Consider the following 8,490-nt stretch of genomic DNA (forward strand, 5'->3'; position numbering starts at 1 on the left):
AGCCTGGATACGGGTCTACGTGACGATAAAACGGTAATGTCAAAAATATTAGCGTAGATACGTGTCTACGTTGCGATACAACGCTAATGTCCAGACTGTTAGCGACAGATGTGACCCGAGTACCAAAAATGATTCATTTTGAAACATAATGTGTTAAGGTGAGAGACTGGTTACTATGCTTGTCAAAGAAAATCTGATCAGTTTGTATTGTTTTCACATTTCCTACGTACTGCAAAATTCCACTAAACAGTCAAAAGTTTATTGCACCAAATATTTTTTGAAATACAGCAATCTGGAAAAAGGCGACATTTGTCAGCCGTGTACCAAAAATATGTGTCATTTTGACACAGAATGTGTCAAGGTTAGAGACTGGTTACTGTGCATGTCATAGAATATGTGACCAGTGTTGATTGTTTTCATACTTCCTACAAGCTACAAAAAAAGAATTCCACTAAACAGTCCAAAGTTCGTTCCACCAAATGTTCTTTGAAATACAGCAAATCTAGAAAAAGACGACATTTGTAATCCGTGTACCAAAAATATGTGTCATTTTGACACAGAATGTGTCAAGGTTAGAGACTGGTTACTGTGCTTGTCATAGAATATGTGACCAGTGTTGATTGTTTTCATATTTCCTACAAGCTACAAAATCCCACTAAACAGTCAAATGTTTATTCAACCCAATATTCTTTAAAATACACCAAATCTAGAAAAAGGCGACATTTGTCAGCCGAGTGCGAAAACAATGTATCATTTTTAAACAGAATGTGTCAAGATGAGAGACCGGTTACTGTGCTTGTCAAAGAATGTCTGACCAGTTTAGATTGTTTTCCTATTGTCCACAAGCTACAAAACTCCACTTAACAGTCAAAAGTTTATTCATCTATAATACTTTGTTAAATACAGCATGTCTAGAAAAAGGCGACATTTATCAGCTGGATGCCGAGAAAATGTATCATTTTGAGACAGAATGTGTCAAGATGAGAGACCGGTTACAATGCTTGTCATAAAATATCTGATCAGTTTGGATTGTTTTCATGTTTTCTACAAGCTGCAAAATTCTACTGAACAGTCAAACGTTTATTTTGCCAAATATTATATAAAATACAGCAACTCTAGAAAAGGACGACATTTGTCACCCGAGTACCAAAAATGTGTCATTTAGAAACAGAAAGTGTAAAAATGTGAGACCGGATACTGTACTTGTCAAAGAATATCTGACCAGTTTGTATTGTTTTCACATTTCCTACAAGCTGCAGAATTCCACTAAACAGTCAAAAGTTGCACCAAATAATCTTTAAAATACAGCAACTCTAGAAAAAGTCGACATTTGTCAGCTGAGTGCTAAAAATGTCTCGTTTTGACATTTATTTGACACAGAATGTGATACAGAATGTGTCAAGGTAAGAGACCGGTTAATGTCAAATGTTTATTCCACCAAATACAGCAAGTCTAGAAAAAACGAGATTTTTCAGCCGGGTACCAAAAATGTGTCATTTTGAAACAGAATGATTGTGTCAAGATGAGAAACAGGTTACTATGCTTGTCAAGGAATATCTGTCAAGTATAGATTGATTTCCTATCGAAACAGTGAAAAGTATATTACACCAAATACTATGTAAAATGCTGCAAGTCTAGAAAAGTTTATAGTGATCAACCAAGTGCGAAAAAATGTGTCTTTTTAAAAAGCAGAATGTGTCAAGATGAGAGTCTGGTTACTGTGCTTTTCAAAGAATATATGACCAGTTCGCATTGTTTTCATATTTTCTATTAGTTAAAAAGTTCTGCTAAACAGTCAAACGTTTATTTTACCAAATATTATATAAAATACAGCAGGTCTAGAAGAGGGTGACATTTGTCAGCCGAGTACAACAAATGTGCATTTTTGAGACAGTATGTGTCAAGAAGAGAGACTCTCTCACTCACTTATTCTGATGCTGTTTCCCCTTTTTGTCGTTAGCAGGGACCGTTTTCCCCATATCAGATACAATTTTGAACAAAGTGAGACATTTTGATCAGAGATGACGGTAACACGAGAGTAGATCATTTGCCAATTCCGGAGACAATATTTACACAAGAATTGTATTTTGCAAGGGATTCTAGGACAATCTTTTGTCCCCATTAAGTTAGGTGGTATTCGATTCGATTAGAAACTTGAAACTTGGTAAGAGGTTATTTGAGTAACAGCATGTTGACCACAAAGAACATGTTCCGCTCTGTAATTATTTCGTTAATAGTGTTCTGATGAATAAGTTTTTTTTTCTTCAATGTATCAGAGGTAGCCTAATGCTTCAAGCTTTCGCTCGTCAAGCCGGAGACCCGGGTTCGCTTCCCGACATGGGTACAATGTGCGAAGCCCATTTCTGGTATTCCCCGCCGTGATATTGCTGGAATATTGCTAAAAACGTTGAAAAACCAAACTCATATATCAATGTGGAAACTGTGCAGTGTCATAAGACCTTGTACAGTGACACGTCGGCCACCAGTGATAGGGAGACGCATTTGGTTGGTCATCAACAGAATCCCGTCAGCAAACGTCTGGAAAGAAGATGGTGACATTACAGCATAATGTGTACCGAAAATGTATCATTGAAGAGACATTATGAGCAGGACAAAATATAATTATTTTCTATACACAAAACGGAACCCGTTTCTTGTGCCGGGTGAGGCAATTGTCTATTGCTGGGAATGTATCTGGATTACGTCATGTAAGTCACCTACAGAGCCACATATTAACTGACAATGAACTCACCATAAACTCAGACTCCCTGATGTGGATTTCAATGACGTAGTTATTGATGTCATTGACTGAAACAGGAAGCTCCACTTCTTCTGTACCAAAGGTTCCTCCCTGCCGTGTATTGAAGACGGCTCGAGTTGTGCTGTTGCCCCATCTCAAAGACAACAGGTACACAAGGTCCGTGTTCTGGCCTCAAACAAGACGTAGTTGCTGCAATAATACACAGGATACCTAGTACATATATACCTTTTATGTTTCATCATAAAAAAACTGTAAGTTTGTACCTGACAATGATTGTGAGGGAATGGGAGTGGCTTAACTTAACATATTTATATTGCTCTGTAATTGCTCAGAACAGTAATACCCACTGTCTTAACAGCCAACCTGCATTGAAACGCGTAACGCCATTTGAATGTGACGTTTTTGCAACAGCTTGATCCCACCCAAGCATATATATCCTGTGAAAGCCAGTGGGATGATTCATTATTATGCAGAAATGCAAATGGATAGCGAGAATCTTCTTAACATACGGTACGCTTACAAAACACTTCCGCTATGGTCCCTAAGAAATATGTAAATACAGTAAAATACGTTATAACGAACACGCTTATAACAAACTACAGTTATAACGAACTTAAATTAAAGGTCCATTTACTGTAGGTTTACTTACAAATCAGTCGTGTCTCCAGACACTGCAAGTCTCAACTTCATCCCTGCAACAAGGTCAAAGTTCAGTTCTTCTGAATATTCCATGGATGGAATCTGCTTTAAAGAAGCGACATTTTAAAGAAAATACATATAGGAACCCACATGTATTTATTTGGATTCATCAAATAAATATTTAAAAAAAACCTGAAATGTTTACATGTGTGTACACCTTTATCTGTTAACTAATTTTCATCTTTAATTCTATTAAGGATAAATTCCAAACTGTCCAATCAGACATAGCATCTTTATAATGTGACACAATGTATCTTTTGACATGTCACAATTTGTATAGGCTGCCAGTAAACTGTAACTTATGCGACACCTCACCTGTTCTCAATGGGTAAAGGCAAAAGAAGTCATGTGTGCGTGTTTCTTGTTTCAGTAACATGCAGTGGTATGTAAGTAATCGATTCAGATCGAGACAATCCAGTGATAGCAATTGGGGTATGACAACAGGCAATCAACCAAGTCACGAGCATGATAACCCGATCCAGTTTGTCCTTCTTACAACAAGGATGGGCTGGTGTGGGCCCATTGCCCTACCTGGAATCGCCTTGGGCATAATCACACATGCAAATTAGATGTAATCTGTAGTACCCGTTTACAAACTTAACTCGAGCATTGCTCTTACATTTTCACAAACTTCGTATTATTATTGTAAACACGACACAGATAAACAGAGGTAAAGGTAGGTTTTACAGTTTCTTTCATTTACCCACACAGAAACATTGAACAACATGTGTGTCAGTAATAGTCAATCTTCTTCAATTTATCTTCATCGCTGATTCAGACAAAGGAATAGACATCAATATGACCCTACCATGGATTGCCTTGCCATGCCTATCTAGCATGACACACACTTGACTGGCACCACTTCCCATGAGGCACCTGTATAACAGGATGACGTGTTGTCATCGGAGGCAATGATGTTGGTGTTGCAGACATCTTTAGGGTCAGTTTTGATGACGTTAACATCTGCATGTGCATTTTCAAGTGTAAAGTCGGCACATGAAACTGGGGACGAAGTAGGAATAATTATATTTACATCAGTCATCACAGACATTAGTTTTAATGGGTAATGTGAGCAACTATCCAGTACTGACTTCAAGTAAATGAAAAAGAATATATGCGATTATGATCGAATTACATTCCTTAGGGAAAAGAATTGATCCATTCATGTAATTATAATCTCTACTATTGCTTTTTATGCCTATTAAATTGTGCTTCGGTTGATCACCAAGACTGATTATTCTCTAGCACTGACGGTTTATGCTTTCTCTTCATAGAATTAATGCCTTCTGCAGTCAGGTTGACAGGTCTATGGACCATATCACTATAAGAAGCGTTACACGGAGTCAGGGATGCAAAATTACAAATCTAATAGCTAAGTGGCCTTACCTGTATATATAAATGTCTATTGTTGTTTCACTTTACGAAGATACATTGTCGTGAGATGAAACTTGCTTTAACACTACTTGCACGTGCGTGCGTGCGTGCGTGCGTGCGTGCGTGCCCGCTTCTACTAATCCAGTCACACGCGGGCTCTGTAGTGCTAGCCAACTGAGATACCATGCCACAGTTTTAACATTGAAAGCCCACTTAGACACAGTATGCTGACTCCGAGCCGACCAGTCATTGGGTTATTTCCTTAACGCCTAGCTTCGGGCAGAGGATCACAAGTATTATCTTTTAACCTTTTCTGCTAGTATGTGTCATAGACCGAATCCATAACACCCTCTCTCGGGGTGATGCAAAGAGCCAACATCAGCTTTTGTAAGTGTGTAATCATAACACACGGAATATCCACAAAATATTAAAAGGATATACCAGTCCCATCTAGAAATATTTCTGTGTCATCATCATAGATCATGTTAAACATTTTTCAGTTTGATGAGCTTATTTGAATTATTATCATTAATCATTATTCCCAAAATTTCTGCAACGAGCAGGAATAGATATGGAGACAATTCGTCTCCTTGTCGACATCACCTTTCCTATAGAAGAATGAAGATACGTAGTCGTATGTTTTCGCTCATGCATCTTCCAGGGATAAAGTCAATCGTGGCGTGTTTTTGTTGTTCACTTGTTTGAGATTGTGATGGCATCAGAATGAAATCCCAGCGCTTTTATAGCCCAACAAGTGATGTTGCATGTCATATTGGTGTGTGTTTTGGCGCTAGGCTCTCAGGTGATTATGTTTGTTTTTTTGCTATGTTTCAATTTCGACAGTACAAAGTTCTTTTCCTCTCAAATCAGTTCCAAGCCATGCAGAAATTTATCAATTCCATATGGATGTGCGTAGCACTCGGTCAGATATTTATGATTTTATTTTATAATAGTCAAGCTGTATGACTGCGGTCTGTAAATAATCAAGCCTAGACCAGACAATCCAGCGATTGACATCGTGAACATCGATCCACACAATTGAGATACGATGACATGTATGAACCAAGTCAGTGAGCCTGACCACCCGATCCCGTAGGTCGTCTCTTACGACAAGCATAGTCGCCTTTTAAGGCAAGCATGGGTTGCTATAGACCTATTCTACTGTTGATGTTCACGGGCCTTTGCATTACTATATGCCTGTTGATACGTTCAGAAACGTGCATTGCCTAAAACGTATCGTAAGATGCAAAGATAGTTGTGCAAAAGATGTGATATGACTGTCAACGCAGTACTAAGCCAGATTTTGTGTTGATACAAACCAGAAGACACTCATGCACAAAACATTCTCAGTTTTAAGTTTAAATTAAACGTATTTAAGTAACCATTGACCATAGTAGGTATGCTTAACCTTAGAATGTGGGTCTTACATCCTTCACACAAGCAGTTCCTAATCATATCGCGTCGGCTATTCCCTAAGTGCCCATTCATACTCACTTCCATAGTACTCCATCCGGTTTCAACAGAGTCATCACTGCTCAAATCAAAGGCTTCAGTGTACAATTTACACTTTCTAATATGGGGGTTGTACAAGACCATGTTACACGTTACCCGCCACTGACACTGAGAGAAGCACTCAGCCCTCATGTCCACCAGGTTGATCTCTTCTATCAGACTCCCGGCAAACATCAGATCATCCATCTCCAATCTTCTGTAGAAAGTCGCATTATTGCAGCTGTCCGTGTTGTACGTTAATAGAGTTAAAACATACGACAAATTGAATCCAAATAAAGCGAGGATAGACGTTTGAAACACTTTCATAATGAATACGGCACAGAGCAAAATCTTCCGCCTCAATCAAAGTTTGTGATCCAGCACATCGCGTCCGCGTTACCTATTTAAAGTGTGAAATCGTCTTCCTGAGCTTCACACCACCTGGCATCAGCATGTCAATATGTACACAGCTAAACATTAACTTACCCTGACACAGCATGTGTATCGCCCTGAGCATGTCAATATGTACACAGCTAAACATGGACTGTACCCTGACACAACATGTGTATAGCCCTGAGCATGTCAACACGTACACAGCTAAACATGGACTGTACCCTGACACAACATGTGTATCGCCCTGAGCATGTCAATACGTACACAGCTAAACATGGTCTGTACCCTGACACAACATGTGTATCACTCTCAGCATGTCAATACGTACATACCTAAGAATGGACTGTACCCTGACACAACATGTGTATCGCCCTGAGCATGTCAATACGTACACAGCTTAACATGGACTGTACCCTGACACAACATGTGTATCGCCCTGAGGATGTCAATATGTACACAACTTAACATGGACTGTACCCTGACACAACATGTGTATCGCCCTGAGCATGTCAATACGTACACAGCTTAACATGGACTGTACCCTGACACATGATGTGTATCGCCCTGAGGATGTCAATATGTACACAACTTAACATGGACTGTACCCTGACACAACATGTGTATCGCACAGAGCATGTCAATACGTGCACAGCTAAACATGGACTGTACCCTGACACAGCATGTGTATTTCCCTGAGCATGTCAATACGTACACAGAAAATCATGGACTGTATGCTTACACAACATGTGTATCGCCCTGAGCATGTCAATACGTACACATCTGAACATGGACTCTACCCTGACACAGCATGTATATCGCCCTGAGCATGTCAATACGTACACAGCTAAACATGAACCCTGACACAACATGTGTATTGTTCTGAGCATGTCAATACGTACATAACTATACATGAACTGTCCCTGACACAGCATGTGTATCGCCTTGAGCCTGTCAATACGTATACAGCTAAGCATCGACTGTACCTGATACAACATGTGTCTCGCCCTGAGCATGTCAATACATACAGAGTTAAACATGAACTGTACCCTGACACAACATGTGTATCGCCCTGAGCATGTCATTACGTACACAGGTAAACAGGGACTGTACCTAACACATCATGTGTATCGCTCTGAGCATGCCAATACGTACACAGCTAAATATGGACTGTACCTTGACACAGCATGTGTATCGCCCTGAACATGTCAATACGTATACAGCTAAACACGGATTATACACTGACACAACATGTGTATCGATCTTAGCATGTCAATATGTACACAGCTAAACATGGACTATACGCTGACACAACATATGTATCGCTCTGAGCATGTCAGTACCTACACAGCTAAACATGGACTGTACCCGGATACAACATGTGTATCACTCTGAGCATGTCAATACGTACACAGCTAAACATGGACTGTACCCTGACACAACATGTGTATCACTCTGAGCATGTCAATACGTACACAGCTAAACATGGACTGTACCCGGACACAACATGTGTATCACTCTTAGCATGTCAATATGTACACAGCTAAACATGGACTATACGCTGACACAACATATGTATCGCTCTGAGCATGTCAGTACCTACACAGCTAAACATGGACTGTACCCGGATACAACATGTGTATCGCCCTGAGCATGTCAATACGTACACAGCTAAACATCGACTGTACCCTGAATCAACACTGAGTGTAAAATTCTTTGATATTTCCACATGTGAAATTTAGTGATTCATGATGCCACTGTCAATTTAATTAACA

The 8,490-nt window shown here is 39.5% G+C and overlaps 1 pseudogene; it reads right to left on the bottom strand.

The window, feature by feature from the left end:
• Positions 1-2,421: 2,421 nt before the first annotated feature.
• On the bottom strand, positions 2,422-6,652 carry LOC139460197 (uncharacterized; annotated as a pseudogene).
• Between the last annotated feature and the right edge of the window lie 1,838 nt (positions 6,653-8,490).

Source organism: Haliotis cracherodii, unplaced genomic scaffold (genome assembly GCF_022045235.1).
Source record: "Haliotis cracherodii isolate W230 unplaced genomic scaffold, xgHalCrac1.p SCAF_14, whole genome shotgun sequence".
NCBI lineage: Eukaryota > Metazoa > Mollusca > Gastropoda > Lepetellida > Haliotidae > Haliotis > Haliotis cracherodii.